The sequence below is a fragment of the Dysidea avara genome, chromosome 8 (assembly GCF_963678975.1).
Source record: "Dysidea avara chromosome 8, odDysAvar1.4, whole genome shotgun sequence".
NCBI classification, from domain to species: domain Eukaryota; kingdom Metazoa; phylum Porifera; class Demospongiae; order Dictyoceratida; family Dysideidae; genus Dysidea; species Dysidea avara.
The window spans coordinates 27411755-27429882 of record NC_089279.1 but is presented as its reverse complement, the minus strand read 5'-3'; the positions used below and the strand labels follow the sequence as shown (position 1 = coordinate 27429882).

At 37.4% G+C, this 18128-nt stretch overlaps 3 long non-coding RNA genes across 10 annotated transcripts; 2 read left to right on the top strand and 1 right to left on the bottom strand.

Moving 5' to 3' along the window:
• The first annotated feature begins 3874 nt into the window (after positions 1-3874).
• On the top strand, positions 3875-10352 carry LOC136263813 (uncharacterized). 5 transcript variants are annotated; one of them, XR_010704797.1, is made up of 8 exons: positions 3875-4207; positions 5564-6360; positions 6407-6500; positions 6551-6640; positions 6697-6759; positions 6815-7012; positions 7899-7980; positions 10228-10352. It is a non-coding gene; the product is annotated as an uncharacterized lncRNA (long non-coding RNA). The 5 variants fall into 5 exon arrangements; XR_010704800.1 differs by having other exon boundaries at positions 3893-4207; positions 6321-6360; XR_010704796.1 differs by having other exon boundaries at positions 3893-4207; positions 6277-6360.
• A 1158-nt stretch (positions 10353-11510) lies between these two features.
• LOC136264291 (uncharacterized) lies at positions 11511-14198 on the bottom strand. Of its 2 annotated transcripts, none has more exons than XR_010705048.1 (3): positions 14116-14198; positions 13927-14055; positions 11511-11620 (listed from the first exon to the last, which is right to left on the bottom strand). It is a non-coding gene; the product is annotated as an uncharacterized lncRNA (long non-coding RNA). The 2 variants fall into 2 exon arrangements; XR_010705049.1 differs by lacking the exon at positions 11511-11620 and adding an exon at positions 11748-11973.
• LOC136264290 (uncharacterized) lies at positions 13699-15272 on the top strand. Of its 3 annotated transcripts, none has more exons than XR_010705047.1 (7): positions 13699-14399; positions 14453-14593; positions 14638-14693; positions 14744-14817; positions 14865-14932; positions 14987-15030; positions 15090-15272. It is a non-coding gene; the product is annotated as an uncharacterized lncRNA (long non-coding RNA). The 3 variants fall into 3 exon arrangements; XR_010705046.1 differs by having other exon boundaries at positions 14450-14593; XR_010705045.1 differs by having other exon boundaries at positions 13703-14593; positions 15090-15269.
• Positions 15273-18128: the final 2856 nt, after the last annotated feature.

The window sequence follows — 18128 nt, the reverse complement described above, 5'->3', positions numbered from 1 at the left end:
GATGTTGAGTAGAAATCACTCCTCTTCAACTACCCACTCGTCCTGTCGAGATATCAAGCAAACTCTCAGTCTCACCCACATCGCGCCATTTTCGAATACTGATTGATCTCGTGACTGTCCACCAGTATATTTACGTGATGATCCGTTCACTTCATACAAACCAGTATAGTAGTATACTGTATTTTTGTAGCTGTGTAGCTTTTTATTGTAGCTGTGTGAATTCACTGTATAGTAATTATATCCTAGCTAAAGGGGGCCATGCTGCATGAGTTCCCTGTGAAATTTGGGGGGAAATTTGCAAGTTGCTAGCTAGTTTTACTTTAAAATTTAGCATCAATTTTAAATTTTAAGGCATTTTCAAGCCTTTAAATTGCAAAAATTCTGCAGCTCCCCCTTGAACTTCTAATTGCTAGCTATAACTAAATGAACCATACAGCAAGTTTCATGCTGTGTCCCCTGTATGTCAGGTCTACAATTATACATAGTATAGAAAGTCTGAAGAACAACAGATAGGCTTGAGCATATTTATATAGCTAGCTAGCAGTGAAATATCACTAAAATTGCATATCTGAGTACATGAGTGTCTAATTTTCAAAAATTTCCTGTGGGGGCATCCCCCCAGACCCCCCTAGAATGCTTGTGCTTCGCACTTCACAGAGTGTGCTTCGCACACTGTGCAACAGCTCCTCTCTCATTAGCATGTATATAGTAGCAATTTCAACATTATAGTCAATGGCCTGACCAACTCAATTTTCCCTCCTCCGGCCCTGGAACTGGAAACCTAAGAACAGTACTTGACCTAGCTAACAATAAGGTGTAACAGAAAAGGGCTAAAGAAAATCCTCCTACTCCAGGATTCGAACCGCATGCAGGTCACCCAATGTCTAGCCGGGGCCACACTCGGCCAGGAGGACTGGATTTTCTTCCCTATCTTAAAAAATAGCAGTGCTGGCAAGATATGGCTGACATCAGTCAAGTTCACTTTCAGGGGCGTAGCCATGGGGGGTTCAAAGGGTTCGGACGAACCCCCTTTTCAGAGTTAAGAGATACTCTAATAGAGCAGTCAGTTACTCTAATAAAGCAGTCACAATGTTCATGAGGCAGTGTAGCTTACCTATGAAGCTATAAATAGGATTTTATTTTACATAACAGACGTGATATAGTTGGTAAGGATAACTAGCTATTATTGTCGCGACCTTTTTTTTTTTTTTTTGGTCTTCAACTGGTTTTCAGCAAGTTTTTTTTGGTCTTCAACTGTTTTTCAGAAAGGTGCCCCCCTCTTTCCAAACTCTGGATCCGCCCCTGCCTCTACTCGCTATTGCGAATGGACTAGAATACACATGTTTACACGTGTACACGTGTACACGGCCCCCGCTGTGGAGATTCTATACTTAGGGCAGAACCCCCCTTTTGGAAATCCTGCCTACGCCCCTGACTATTCCCACTAGATAGAACATTCACTATCAGAGGGGGCAACAGTTGTTAGTTAAACTCCTTATTATCAAGTTCATCTACTATGATGGCATTATACTTGTAAGTATTATAGTATGTACGTACGCATTGAGCTGGGTTCTCAAAAACATCTAATAACTCATGGATGCAGTTACACATGATCTTGAAATTTGGCACACCTGTAGTACTGCTTGACCCACTAAAAATATTTCAAAATCTTTTCGTTCAATGTCTCATGTCTGACATAATATTTACGGCCAGTCAAAATTTTCACCATATACATTTCCTATGGAGAAGCCATAAAAGTGCAGTGTTCATTACAGAACTTGTATAGAGCCAAACTGTATGTGTCTGTTGTTCAGTGACACCTTTGCTGTCACCACTAATCATCTGGTTGGCTGAAATGTTTACTCTCTTAAGAAAAAAATCCACTTTTAATTTTAATATTTTTTTATTTTATATATTTTATTTTATTTTTTTAATTAAAAAAATTTTTTTTTTGTTTTAGCTGTTTTTCAGCTTGTACATACTATAGCTACGTTACTACGTATATTGTGATAGATGCTGAATTAATCTTAATTGTTGTATACCATCTGCATAGTAGCTGGCTATACACACACTTAATTATAATATCATAGTACAAAAATAACAGCAAGCTGATACAAAAATATTCACAAAGTCCATCAGCTACTTATCACAGTGTAGAGTCTCATTGCCATTTCAAAAGTTGTCACAAGCTTACTTAATTTTGGCATTGTGCAGTTGTCGCCAATATGGTCAGTGCATGGTTTCTATAATTTGTAACTAAAAACTCAAGTGTGTGAATGGCATAACAAAATAATAAGTGTCAATTGACTCTGCTCTTGCAACTAAATTAGCTGGTAAGTTGTTCCATGATGAAAACAACTTTAAAGCTGTATTTATAAGCATCAATTCTTGAAAATGGAATGGACAGCTTATATCTAGTATAGTGCTACTAGCTGGTACGAGTAATGCAACTAGATATATCATATAGTTCAACTAAGTTATGTACAGGAACATTGTTAACTTAATTCAATATGTCACTGTGCATTAATGTTTCCCAGTTCAAGTTGGATATCCTGGCACCAAGTACGTATAGCTGCTCATACATACATGCTTGAGAATCATAATATATATAAGTTGTGCCTAAAGCTATAGTGTTTCCTCATGCTGCACGGCGTATATATGTGTTCATTACACTCTCTGAGTGCATCCTCATGCAATCTGCTAATTTACAGCCAGGATACAAGGGCATCCCAGGAATTTAGGTGTTGTTCCTGCTTCAAACACACTTGTATAGCTTGCTAGTGCAGAGAATTTTTGAAAATTTTAAAGCCGGTCTGAAATTGAATCTGCATGAGCATTTTTTACAAAAAAGTGTTTAAAAGTTTACATTTTCTCCACATATGTTTTGACATATAATATACTGCACTAATACTATACATAATATATAGGCTGCATGATTGTGCTTACTTTTGCTGGCACAATATCAGGAGTGATGGAGCTAAAGAATGTATAGGGTGGGACAATATATGAAGTTTGAATCATACAGCAGATGGTCAGGGGGACATGCCCCCAGGAAAAATTTCATATTAGTATTTTAGATTATTTTTCTGTGTTTTTACAGGTAAATCAGTGCCAGCTATGTATTTACAGTGGTTGACTGCTCTATTAGAGTATCTCAAACTGAACGTTTGTACCACAAACATTTAAACTAGTAAAACTACACTACGAATCTGAATGTTTATTATAAAATTTCAAAAAAATTTCCTGCCATGTCTTGCACTGTAAGCGTTGCTATTATGACTCACTATGTTCATAAGGTCATTATATCCAATTACACCATGTATGGTAAATGTTATGGAAATATTTACAGGCATTCCTAAATTCCTAATGACAATCACATGTATGCATTCAAAACACCATAGTTGACTTGGTTTTTTTTACTTCAATTATATCTCTCACGCATATACTCCTTACTATTTGTGGTGAAGGATACAGATATATATAGTTAATCTGAGACAGTATATTCCTATAGTCTATAGTAATACAGTGAGCTATGTTATCTCTTTATTGGTTTTGTGGTTAGCTTACGATCACTGTCAATGTTGATCTGAAGTATAGTATCATCCACAATGGTGGGGCATTTGGGACAAATTAAATGCCCCCCCCCCCCGCCATAGAGGCTGAAATCAAAGTTGAAACAGATGTCAAACTGTGACCCAGCTACTTTGTGCATACTAAGAGCCTGAAAAATAATTATCGTGTTACTGGTGTTTCATAAGACATTCATAGCCTTTTAAACAGCTTTTCAGACTGAACATTTTGAATTGGGATGCGTATAAAATGATAGAAAATAGCTTTAAGGGGGCAAGCAACTATGTCCTACACTGTTAAAAAGCCTGAGTGCATTTCATACCAAAATTGTATGCATTGCATACTGAGTTGCTACACTAGAAGGTATGAAACAGATCTGCATGCATTACATACTAAAAATGTTAGCATATCACACTAACATATTGGTATGAAATATCATACCCTGTGAGCATACCATGACGCCATAGCTCAGAGATATGCGCCTCTTATATGGGAAGATAAGCGCCTCTTATATGGAGCGTTTGTGAATAGGCGCATACAAAAGCATTGGATGCGAGATGGGTTTGGGAGCTTGTTAGAAACTCTCGAGGGAAAGAGGTTGAAGGATCATGACGAGTCGAGTAAACTGAAGCACAGAGTGAGTTCTTAGTATTTGATAAGCAACGGTTTCAGGAAACCATAGATTACAATTATAACTCCCGTGACAAGTGTGGGTTAAATAAACTCTGGTTCGGTTCTAAGCCTTGTTCCAAGCTCCTTTATATGTTGTGTAACTGTTAGAGTTGATAATGAATACCATCTGTCTCATACCCAGACCCAGCTGGGCCATTTTCAGTCAACCAGCTTTGGCATCCAATGAAAGTTTGGCTGAATCTTAGTCAATCGAATTTAAATTTGATCCGTGTTGACTAACTTCATGCATGCCTCTACAATGAAACTGCATTGCTTTGGTCGCTCCAAATAAATTCTCTGTTCCAGTCCACTGCCTGCATCCGTGTCACTAAGGCCACTTCAACTAAATCTTTTGTTTCTCGGGCCCGACCGACCCTATATTTTTCAGCATAAAATAATTATGTTAATCACGTGATCACCTTGCAAAGAGTGATAACGCCACGAAGGAGTTGCAAATTTATCTTTAAGCTCTCAAAAAGTAAGTAACACTAAATATCTCAACATAGCTGCCTACTCACAAGTAATACAGCAACCGTAATGTAGCTTAGCCACCATTTGACTCACTCTTCAGCTGGCAAAATAGCCTATTTTATTTTACCGACCTACCGACCTTTATTTGGCTGAATTTCGCCCGAGAAACATAAGATTTAGTTGAAGTGGCCTAATAATATTATAATTCTTCTGTTTTTTCTTGCATACTGAACAGTTTCAATTTTATAATGTGTCAGTGTGCATTGAGTCTCTACAAATTTACATTTTGTTCTACCTGCAACTTAATTTTATGCTGGCTATGTTCAGGAAAAGCTACCAATTTTATAATGGAAATGGACTGCTCGCTTGCATAAATGTATGCCCAGTGGAGGACGGGAAACAGAGCCTTTATTTAGAGTGGCCTTGTGTTTGGAGCAGTCATGCACTTTTGTAATATAAGTACATCTTAGCAGTGGTGTAACTAGCCATTCAGCCCTTGGTAGCCACTGAAGTACTGCAGGTGAGTGTTAATGATACACCGGTCTCTGTCTAGTTACAGTAGAGGGTAACTGTATGCAATCTTTTAAAACTGCATGTTGGCTATTTGCTACATTAATATAACTTGCTATTCTGCTCTACGGCTTTCATTATACAAACAGGAGCTAGCTGGAGTTGGCTATAATAATTATTTACATATGCCTATAGGTAGACCCATTTAGATGCTAATAATGGTCCAGCCATTTAGTCAAACAAAATCAGTCCGGCTAGACCAGTTTGATATCCAAATTTGGTCCAGCTAATTACCTACATTCAAAACACTTGATTAACCAGATTGTTTTTCATGTAATAGAACTATGGACCAGTAACCTCAAAAGCAAGTCAGCAGATGTATACAGATATAGTTATTGTTTATGGGTTCATATATAGTGGTATTGAAATTTTAGATTAATCCTAAGATACACTGTACATGCTCAATTAACGTTCTCACAACTAAGCAAGTGCATGGTTGTACTGTCACCTAATGATATAACTCACTGATAAACTTTGTCAATGGCCTACCTTTACTACATTAATATAGATTTCAATGATAGCTGTGACTAGGGTATGTGTGCACGGTAGTATCAGGTGGAGGAGACTGTTCACACAGTGATATGGGTAACCATTTTAAATGATATTAAATCGGAATATGCTAGATAATATTGTACAGTGTGTGTGTGTGCGTGTGCGTGTGTGAGACTTCGGGTGCCTACACCTTCACTTGTGGGATATGGTACAGCCTCCTGCGGGGTTACTAGTCCTAGGATTTGCCTGCACTGACTCCTGTGCTTGTTCACTGGGTAGGCATGACCATACTAGCAAGACAGCTGAAGGCTTTGCTTTTTGTTTGCTTTTGTGTGTGTCCAGGGTTAGTTCTAGAAATGTTGCTCACCTGGTTTCAAGTTCTGAAATACAGGGAGTAGTTGCTTTGCTTATTTAGGTGTATATTTTCATGTATGGTTAGCTACTGTTTGACACACGTATGCATGACGACTGCTCTGTTGAAATGTATGATTGTTATTTTAGAGTAGCTATGCATATGTTGATTTTATCTGAATAATATGGTTCAGCGGCATCGACTCTACCTGATTAAATGGTTACAGACCCAAGGTATATTCAGTATCCTTGGAGAATGACTGTCGAGATTTCAGTTTAGATGGTGTCTCTGTGATCACATCGGTGAACTCATCCAGGAGACTGGAGGCTTACAAGTCCTCGTAGTTTCTACTTATGGAAATAAACTATCAAAAGTTAGTTTATATGCAAATAAACTTGTTTATATTATATTATATTGGTACAGAGAGTAAATTGAAAACAAAAGAGGAACTCTAGATCTGTAAAGACAGTTAGAATGCCTGTAGACACTGACAATGGTATTGTCAATAGTCAGGTAACTAAGAACTTTATAGCAGTCACAATGCATTTCTGCTTCTATTGCTTCATCAGGTGACAACGTTCTTAGGGTGGAAAATAAGAACAGATTGCATGGAGCTGTATGCAAATGTTGGAGTAGGTACAAATAAAGTTATTTCTTACCTCATGACATGTTATACTTTTCCTATAGTAATATAACTGCTGTGCTGACGTCATACCCACAGGAATAAGCACCTCTTATCTGGAACATTTATGCTGGAATAGGCACTTACAAGAGCGTCAGCATCAGGGTCTGGGGGAGAAATACTCGAAGGAGTAAGGCTTAGAGACTGAAGGATCATGAAGAAACGAGTTGACTAAATTGCGCGCGGACTGGTATAGTAACAGGGTGAGTTTTTAGTATTCGATATCCGCGTAGAGAAAGTCTATGGTAAAACCGAGGGTCACAAGTGGGATTAATAACCTATACATAAACAAAGATTCTAAGCCTTGCCTTTAATACAGGCCTTCATCTAGGAAATGACTCAAGGTGGGGGGGATAACCATGAGTGGGCAATAATTAAAGATCCACGTGTTCATCCCTATGCACACTCCACCTAGGATGTATCTTACACTCTCAGGTGCATTGTCGTGTGCCTGAAGATGACCATGCCACTCCAGAAATTTTAGGCTTTCTTAAATTGCCTCTGGTGCATTCTTGAGTACCGTACGCAAGGAAATTTTGACGTCAAAAAATTTGACGAATTTAGACTTCAGCAGATTTGACGAATAAAATGTTGACGAAAATGAAGAAATTGTAGGCAAAACCTGTACTTTTAAGGGCGCTTATAAACATTTGACAAATTTAAATTTGATGAATTAAACCGATTCGTCAAATTTTTTTGACGTCAAAATTTCCTTGCGTACGGTATCTCAGAGTGAAGAAAATTTTGTATTTTTGTTTCAAATTGCTTATGGTGCATTCTCAATTACCTGAGAATAACATGCCATTTTTAGACTCAAATTACTTGTGGTTCATTCTCAGGTACATGAGAATGCAAGGCCACTCCAGGACATTTTTGCATTTTAAACTCTCATAGGTGGCTTCTTGTGCATTCTCAGGTACCACATGTTTGCCATGAAATTTTTGTATTTTAGACTCTCGGATTGCTTCTGATGCATTGTTAAAAATTTAATGGGGTGAGAGTTTGTCAAGGGATGGCGGCAATGAAGTCCTGGTTTATATGTTGTGTGTTAAACTGTTTAGAGTGGTTATAAAGATTTTAAAAAAATAGGTGTTTGCTAACATTGGTTCCTAGAGGGCGAAGTCTGCAAATATACATGGAAACAGTAGAGACAGTTAGAAGGAAGAGACTGGTAAGTTGTTTGAATTTGAATTGATTGCTGCAATAAAAATTTAGATCTGGGACAAAAATTGTTTCAGCTGGGTCATTTTCAGTCAAACCAAATTTGGTCAGAACTCTGGCATTCAAAATATTATTGATCACTGACCAAAACTGTGGACCTATCTTAGTCAACCAATTTTGTGTTGGCTAATTTTGGACAGGTGAAGCAGCTTAGAAATTGTGTATGCATACTTGGTCAGTGACCCCTCACTTTCATTTATTGTAGGAGTTCCCTCATTTTGACTCCCTTAGGTCTTGCCATCCTTGCTTAAATCAACTAGTTATTAACCTGTTGGTAACTACTAAAATACCCATGTTTTATTGTTAGTATATCACCATAAAAATCAAACAGTAAACTAACAGATAGGAACGTTTTGGTTACTGATGATTTACTTGCAGTAAACCAACTAGTAAATCAACAGAAGGTTGATTACTAACAGTAAAACATGGTAAAACAGCCTTCTTCAAGCAGTGACCATGAATGTTAATGATATACCATGGCCAGTTGATATCTAGTTACAATAACTGTAGCTATGGGGTACTGTATGCAAGGAAATGTTGTTTGACAAATTCATACTTCGTTAGATTTGAATTACAAAAATCAAGAAATTGTAGATAAAAGCATGCACTTTTTAAAACACTTATGGATATTTGACATTTAATTTTGACGAATTAAACCAATTCGTCAAATTTTTCTTAGATCAGAATTTCCTTGCATACAACGACTGTATACGTGCTTGTAGCACTGTATACGTGCTTGTAGCACTGTGCATTGACTATTTGCTCGACCATGGACTGAAGCAATGCTGCATTACATATGCAAGAGCTAGTTGTTGACCAATTATAAAATTTGCATATGCTTAGACCATCAGTTTAGAATGCTAATAAATAATAATGGTTCAGCCAGAATAAATTTTGTTGAATGTAATCAGTCTGACAATGACTTGATCTGTCAAAATGACAGACCAACATGCAACATGGTTGGCCACTGGTACATGATACGTAGTAACAGTTTACATATATAGTGTATTTTTAAATGCCTATTTTGATAGGTGATAATGTCAGACCATTTTTAATTTGGTCAGTCATTGCGACTTTTGGGTTGGAAAAATGACAGATGACAGGCTGTTATTTTGAGCTCAACCAGTTAATTTAGTCCGGCTAGACCAGTTTACCTGGACTTTTTTTTTGTCTGTTTGTTTTTGTGGCAGTGTGTCATGTACGCACGCATGCACGCACCACACATGCAGGTGTGTGTAGTGTGTGTGTGTACTGTGTGTCCAGGACTAGAAATTTGCTCACTGGTTTTGAGGTCTGAAATACAAGACCAGTTCTTTACCCATTCATCCATACTGTATATTGGGAGAATAATTCATGGAAGAAAACATCCACAAATTGTCTATCCTTTCCTTGTTTGTGAGAAAATGTTTGCAAATTATTGTGTGAAGTAATTTACGGATTGGGCACACACCTACAACTAGTAAATCATGGATGCATACTTGATTGTTAAGGGAGGGCTGTGATGTGTTGCATAGATGGCTGTTTTTAAGCAGAGAAGCAGGTAACATTCGCAATATAAATGGGCAATCAGCCTGGGGGCACATCACAGTGAAATATCCCATTTCTCTTGCATGATTATATAGCACTGGTTTCTTTCTTGCACTGTCACCTTACGTAACTACTGTCACTGAAGTTTATATCTCTGTTCAAACTGTGTCATGTTGTGCCTGACTGTAGTGTCACGCATACATAGCAGTTTAGCAAGTAGCTACAACAAATCTTTAATAGTATCATCCACTCATGCATTCACTATGCTTGTCACTATGTCAGTACTGCATGAACTAAGGTGTGAATCATATGGGGAAGGTTGGAAATTAGTACAAAGGCTTTTTTGGGAAAGAGGGGGGCATTTTTGTCAATTTAAAAACCTTTCATGAATGCATCTAAAATCGCAAATTCACAAACGTTATCTTCCGCGAATGATTCCCATTATACAGTATTATTTCCATGCATGGTTAACCGCCATTTAACACTCATACTAGCACTTACGTAGCATGACAAATGTTTAGTTGAAAAGTATGACTGCTCTATTAGAGTAGCTATTTGGATATTTTGATGGTAAAATTATTTTTAGAAACTGTGGAAACACTCATTAAACATTTTTTGTGTGTATTATGTGGTGTTGTGCATGCAGAGTGAAAGCTATCTCATTTGATAGGAGCTGACACTGGATCATCGTCAACCAGTTGAAACAGTGATACAAAAGATGTATCTTGTTCTTGTATAACTTTGTATGAACTGTACTGTTTGCAATATTATTTCAGTATGGAGATAACAATAGAATACGTAGCTTTCAGTTTTGGTATCTTGTTGAGGCAAAGTTTCCCCGACCTGTGGTCAGTGTTTTTATGGATGTACTTGGACCATACAGGCTTTATGTATGATGCTGGCAACTGGCCCAACTAATGTGTACTCAACATACAGCAACTCTGTACACAGGTCTAAGTGAGGGATATTCTCTGAATCCCTTTCATCAACCATACGAAACTAAAAACTGTTTTCTCAAGGTGTTCAGTCATTTATCAATGTGCTGTGTTGTGTGTAGTACTCATGAACTTTTTGGTTATGTACACATACTGTGCAGATAACCACACAAATACAAATACATTGTCCACGAAAGTTAACTATATATGTTAAAATTGTGAAAATGAAATAAATGTATTGCAGTGAATATACATAGAGGTTTTGCAGTACACATTCCTTAGCCATGTATGCACTGACTAGTGGATTGAGGATTCTACATTGATTTTTAAAAGCACAAAGCGAGAAGTTTTACTGGGATGTGCTAAAAAGCCATTGTAACAAGTGGCTATCTCTAGCAAATATGTATAATATTGAGGGTTGACATGTAGCTATGAATTTTGTAATGTATTGTGGGTTTTGGTATGTACATTCACCCACAATGTCTGCGCACATATTAGGTGAACATTCCCTGCAAAACCTCTAACGTGCATGTTATTTCCTACCAATACAACTGGAAGACGAAACACAAATAAAATCTGCACTATACATAATTCCTCCCATGTTTGGTAATAAGCTGATCGTTCACCATAGTATATATTCATTGCTGCGAATTTGCTGGATATGCACAAGCAAGTGCAAGGAGAGTAATTCTGTTGTGTTAGTGTACTATAGCTATATTCCTGGACCAAGAATAATTAATGTTGGTCATTTCATTCTATGTGAATCACTACAGGATATTTGTATGTAACATGGGATTACGTTAGTTGACTAAAACATGTTGAGAACAATTTTTGATGTATACTGTCTAATGGTTTCATTGCACAGTGACAGATAAAAGGTAATGTTGGCCTATAGCCAAATGTAGCCTTGCATCCCATACAGTTTGTGTGGTAATAAACCATCTGGTCATTGTTGTACATTCTGTGACCACTGCCCATGCAAATGTTGGCAGACCCACTGTGCACTATATGATGACAAATATTCTTCACATTCTAAATGCAACAAACTATATAGTTAACAGTCTGTTTGTACAAAGTTTGAAATGCCATGGGAATACTTGATTTCCCCACACAGAGCTCTCAAAAGTGCTGGCAAAGGAATATTATGGTATGTAGTATAAAAGTAAAAGCCACTTAGTATAAAAGTAATAGAACAGCGCACATATTATATGGTTATTAATATGCAAAAGGTTTCTTCTTAATTGAATTAAAAGTGTTTCTGTGAAAAAAGTAGGGCCATAGCTGTAGCCACTTATGATTATGAATACTGAAGAGTACAGTTATAACTGATATATTCGGGGAGGTTACAAATCACAAAATAAGAATTATATTATAGTTACCTAAAAATGTTTCCAGAGATTGAGATTCTATAGTGTCAATGAGTAGGTTATTCCAATCACAGGTAGATCTGGGGTAGTAGCTGAATTTATTAGTGATTTGTTCTAGTAAAAGGTATCTCAAAATGGAGAGAGTGGGTTTGGAACCATGTGGTAGCGAGTAAGCCAGGTTGGGATCCAGCTATAAGTAGTACCATTAGGCCACTTCAACTAAATCTTTGTTTCTCGGGCGAAATTCAGCCAAATAAAGGTCGGTAAAATAAAAATAGGCTATTTTGCTAGCTGAAGAGTGATATTGCGAGTCAAGCGGTGGCTAAGCTACATTACGGTTGCTGTATCACTTGTGAGTAGGCAGCTATATGTTGAGATATTTAGTGTTACTTACTTTTTAAGAGCTTAAAGATAAATTTGCAACTCTTTCGTGGCGTTATCACTCTTTGCAAGGTGATCACGTGATTAACATAATTATTTTATGCTGAAAATATAGGGTCGGTCGGGCCCGAGAAACAAAAGATTTAGTTGAAGTGGCCTTATCTTAGTTTGGTCAGTAAAGCAAATTTCTTCCAAATCTCAAATAACTAAACTTTCACAATTTATTGTATCATGAATAATACAATCTACTGGAGGACGTGACATTGAATTTACAGGTTTTTACAATTGATTTTGTCCCATTTGCAATAGAGTTTGTCACTTTTGCAGAATTCTCTTTTGCTATTGATTTTATCATCCTTAACAAGATTGGCAGCTGCAGTAAACACGAAAACAAGATTATAGCAAGTGCTTGACAATCTTGTTAAAGCACAACTGTTGTAAACAACTCTTTAATTCTTCTTATAGCTTCTTAACAGCTTTACAATTTTTGCTTAACCATTGGTGATGGGTGTGGTCACTCGCCAACAAACTAATTAACTTGAAGGCCTTTGGCATCTAGTGTCTCAAGTGGTATTCTCTATGGTAAAATGATCCACCTTGTGATAAGCGGCTAGTTTACTGCAGACGATGCAATTATGATGAATTCTTGTGCAAAAGTGACAAAATGTAATGTAAAAGCGATGAATTCAATCACACATATACATGCTTCACACATGAAATATCACATCAGATCAATAAAAGTGTTCATGACCCCCTGACCACTCAAAATCTCCGGGCCCTGACCCTGTACTGTCACTACAAAACGTGGGTTGGCTTGGCTGTATATGAAACTGTTTTGTTGCTGGCTTGGTGTTGCAGAAACACACAACCTTGGACCTTACAATTAGGATAATTCACTAGTTTTTCACTTTAATCCATAAAGGTTTCAGAAGAATCCGTAAACATGTATTATCACAGGACATCATTATGTCTAACCTTATGTCATATGTAATAGCCCTGACAATCTATAAGAAACATTGGAAGTCATGTGAAAATAATAGATGCGATTCAGACTTCCGGACGTATGAATTTTTGTAACTTGACTTTGGAGACTGTGTAAAGAAACAGTGAAGGATGGAAGCAAGAGTTCATAATATTATGAAATCTTGATAGATGCTTGTCAGTATTATATATAAACATATAAACAAAGATTATCCAGCACTATATTTTGAGAAAAGCCAGTGACTAAGTATGCTTTAGTCGCCAAAAAGATTTTGGTCAAATGTGAATTTCGTCCCACCAGCCCGAATTAAGCTACAATACTCCTCAGACAATAATATTATGGGTATGTTATAGTGTTTAAAGACATACTTGTTCAGTGGCCAATTTGCAGTGGTGGTTTTCAAGATGCTAATAGAGCACCCCATGTTTTATACATCCATAGTGACCTAAGTTCTGTAAAACATCATGGCTATTGACGGACGCGAGTTTAAATGTAATGGCTTTCTGTAAATATGTGTTTCCAGATTCTTCTGAAACCTCTATATAAAATGGTGATCAAGAAGGAAAAATATTGATGATCACAGTTCATTACTCCAGTTGAAAGTGCATCACCCATCATCAACTGGCAGTGTGGAAGTGACTACCAATTGCAGAGTGACCTCAATCTGATGATGCAAACTTTCAACATGAGTACTGTATATCTACCTGGAATAAAAGCAGCATAGTAGCGGTAGTCCGCCACAAACTTGGCAGCGAGTGATTGTCTGGTAGCTCAGGTAGCTAGCCGACTCAGTTTATTTTTGCGTAGGCGCCTCAAGTGATGGTGAAGTGACTCTACATTGACAAGGAATCGTACAGTAGATAAGATTTCACATACTTGGAATCACAACTAACCTTGCTGTACTCACATGATTCGATGTTCCATCCCGTGTTCCATTTAATTGTCACCATCCCTATAACACTCACGTGAGGATGGTATCGACAACTGCAATTTGTTAACAACCGTTTGGACATATGACGTTGAGTCGAATATTCACAAACGGAGGTTGTTGAGTAGGGCCATAGATATAATATCTATGGTAGGGCTGTACTTAAAGTTGTCAGAGCTGGTGGTGCATGGTGTAGGCCGGTGTTGGACTGAGCTGCCGCAACTGGGTTGAACCATACCAGACTATTCGGTTTGTTTCATTATACTGATAATAATTTCTTGCTTGACTAAACTTTTTAGCAGGCGGCTACATACTGCAGTCGACCATGAACTGTACGAAGGCGCTCCGCAGGCTCCTGTGCCGGCGGCTCAGGGGGCGGGTTCAATTAACTGCCATTCTCTCAGTTCCGGCGGCCGGGGTTTACATACTAGCACTGATAACAGGTTGGTAACTATGTTACTTGCAGTGGCTTTTAGTTTTTATATAGGTATGCTGACAGAAAAGTGTTGACAGAAGTGACAGGTCAGGATGAAGTGACACCAGGTACGGACAATACAAAGGTGTTATCATGTCACATATCATATCCTTTCTAGCAAACAGCAATTAGTTCTAGTGACATGGATTGAAATACTGCTATATAGTCAGGATGGCCAGACCACCAAACATGGTAAGATTATGGAATGCTATGATTTATCAATCATTTTTTCTTCCCAGAACACCGATTTGTAAATGTATAAGACCAGTCTTATGCTATTAAGACACAACTGATTCAATAACAACAGGTATTATACCGTACAATTCTTACATTAAAATTCATAATCTATAATAATTGACAGAATTAGCTATACATTGCTTCTGAAAGAGATTTCAACCATGCATGGTAAGTACATTGTTTCTTGGCTTCATCTGTTCACAATGCATACCATAATAGTGCCATAGAAACAACTGCAGAAATAGAAGATAGTGATAGCCGTATGCAGTTCCCATGGATGTCATTCATCTTAGATGTTCAGATATGCAGTGTCGAAACCTAGAACAATAAATATAATTAGCAATAATTTGAAATATGTATTTGTAATTGTAAATGGATGTTAATCATACCAAAAAAACAGTGTGCATTACATACAATGGCTAGAATGGTTATAATAATGCATTATGGATGTAGATCATACTGGGAATACAGTGTGCATTACGTACTATGGGTAGAATGGTCAGTAATGCACACAACAAATGGAATGCTCGATGTGAGGAAGCATATCATCTGCAGTTTGGTGTGATATGCAACCAACTGTTTTAACAGTGTATGGCTTCCATGAATAAAATTATGTGTTTATATGGAGCTGTAAAACCAACATAGATACTGTTCCCCCACCTGAGGAATAAAACATGTTTTAGCTGAGACGTTGAAATTCTGTTTAGTGCAAATATGAGTGAAATTCTCTGAAGTATGTGGCGTGGTTACAAAACACTGTAATTGTAACACTAAAATTGATTCTCCTCCTAAAGCTAATTGTGAAACTCCCCAAAAATTCTTGCAGTGGCTTGTAATAGTATTATCTTTAAATGTATGGAAACAGATTTTTAGATATGACTACTATGGCTTCAAAAGAGGAGATCACTGTTTTTCATAGACATTTTAGAGAAAATTACTTCCATACTTTTGTTACAAATATGGTAGCAGATGACAAAGTTTAACAAGCGTAGAATCAAAACTCAGTGTGAGACTATAGATCCAAAATTTGTAGAATTTCCATTCTTTAGGTATAAAATACTAAATTGAGTCTTAAAGTCAGTACTTCTAACCGGAGATGGTGATTTTTAAGTACCACAAACACATCTGATACAAAAAGGAATGGACAGATCAATGTGCATGTGAAGCCATATAGCAATTAATAGCGGTGATTATATCTGCTAACAAATGATCTGCTCTCCCCCAACCACCTAGCTACAACTTAGCTTGTTTGTGTCCCTCCCCTTGCCAGCTCCTTGATCCGCCCCTGATCCATTTCCCCTACTAGTAAATCTGCAGGATTTAACCGTCTCAGTGCATGACATATTTTAAGCCTTGCAACCCTTAATACCCCTTTGACCCATTACCAGCATCTACCTTACACCTCGCGGAGGATAACGATGTAATGGGAAAGTAGGGGAAATTTCCAGGGGAAGTAGTAGATACATCGACGTCATCATGGATTCTCTGAGCCATCCGGATCTTTATACTAGCAGTGTTACTGATCGAATGAACTGTGAGCTATAGCTACGTGTATGACATGGCTTGTAAAATTGTTGAAGATGAGATTGAAGACCATCATCACTTGAGCAAAAATCGTACAACTGCCAAGACAATTGCTGACATCAGCAAGCTTCCACCAGATCGAGTTTCTGAAGAAATCAAGCCTGGTTTCTTTTATAGAGTCCAATCAAAAGCCAATAGAAATCCTAACCAAGTGATTGGGGTTTATGCTAAGTCTGTAAAATACTGTGGTGATCGATCAATCACCAAAGGAAAAGTCTTCGAAGCCATTCGTGATCACGTGTTTGCGCAGAAACAAGAAAAGACTAATTATTTGGGTGTTTGTTTTTTTGGAATCTGGAGCTATCGGAGAAAGGGCAAAATTATGTGTAGAGCTGTACAAGTTCCTGTCAAAACTTGTAATGAATTCGAGAGTGATGAATTTTCTTGTGTTTGGGAAACAGGACACACCATAGATGAAATCATGACAGTTGATAAAGAAAAACGAAAGTTTAAACATGTGCCATGCAAAGGTGATCATACAGAAGAAAGGGCAATAAGCTTCCTTCTGGATCAGCAAACACAAAAGTCATTATGGATAAATTTCTTAAAGCAAACAAAGCAACGAACTAAAGTTCCTGAAAAGAGGGTTTTGGATTGTATCGGATTTCATTTCTTCTCGAAGTTAGATGCCTGTGATCAATGCTTAAGAAAGCTTGTGGACTTTCAAAGTAAAGGTATGGATTTTTGCCCACCTCGTATGCCATCAGATTCCCATGGACCTTACCAGCCATATGAAGTGGATACACTGTGTGACCGAGTACCATTTGTCATCACATTTGCTTCATCACAACTGTATCATCCGGAATTACTTAACTACAAGGATCTTCGAGACAACAGTGTTCATAGTGCTTCTTTACTGTTCACTCCCCACCCTTACCTTTTGCGCTTAAGTGGTAAAAGAGGCAAACGTGACCACTCACCACATGGCTACAGGGTTGAGTTAGTTATTGAACATCAAGACAGTGTGCATCTTGATGAAAAGGAAGAATTTGATTTTGTTGTTCTTATGGTCAATGATGGAACACCTGTAAAAATTAACTAGTGAGGCAAAGCGGTGGTGAGAACTAGTATTGTATGCCTATTGTTTTGCAGTTGCTTTCTATATCATTAATTCTTATTAATATGGTATAAAAGATGGGGAGCATTTGTTCTAGAATAGTAGCAATAGTCAAATACACTGTACTAATAATATAATGACATTCCGTGGACTCTGAATACATATATACTTTGCTATTACAGTTTCAATGCATGCATGTGATATTAAAGAATGTTATAGTGGTTTTGTTTATATATAAACACAGTTATCTGAAATGACATTTATAACATGCAGTAGCTATACCAGAAATAACAGTAGCCCTGGGCCCATTGTACTTCCTAGTTGTGGATATAGGCTTCAAAGAGAAACCAGTTCTACACATTGGGTATCACAATCAGATTCTTACATGCAGTAATCAAGTAGAAATTTATATTCAGTCACACAAGGGGAATGGTCTCTGGCAGGGGCTATATTGAAGGATGCTCTTAGAAACAAATATATATACACGTCTAAGATCTGGTTGGGGCTCAAAAGCTGCTAAAAAGATTGATATATATATACTCTAATAGAACATCAAATGGTAACATGAAGTATATGGGTCACAGCAGTTTCAGACAAGAACAATTAAGAACCACCTTTTCAAACT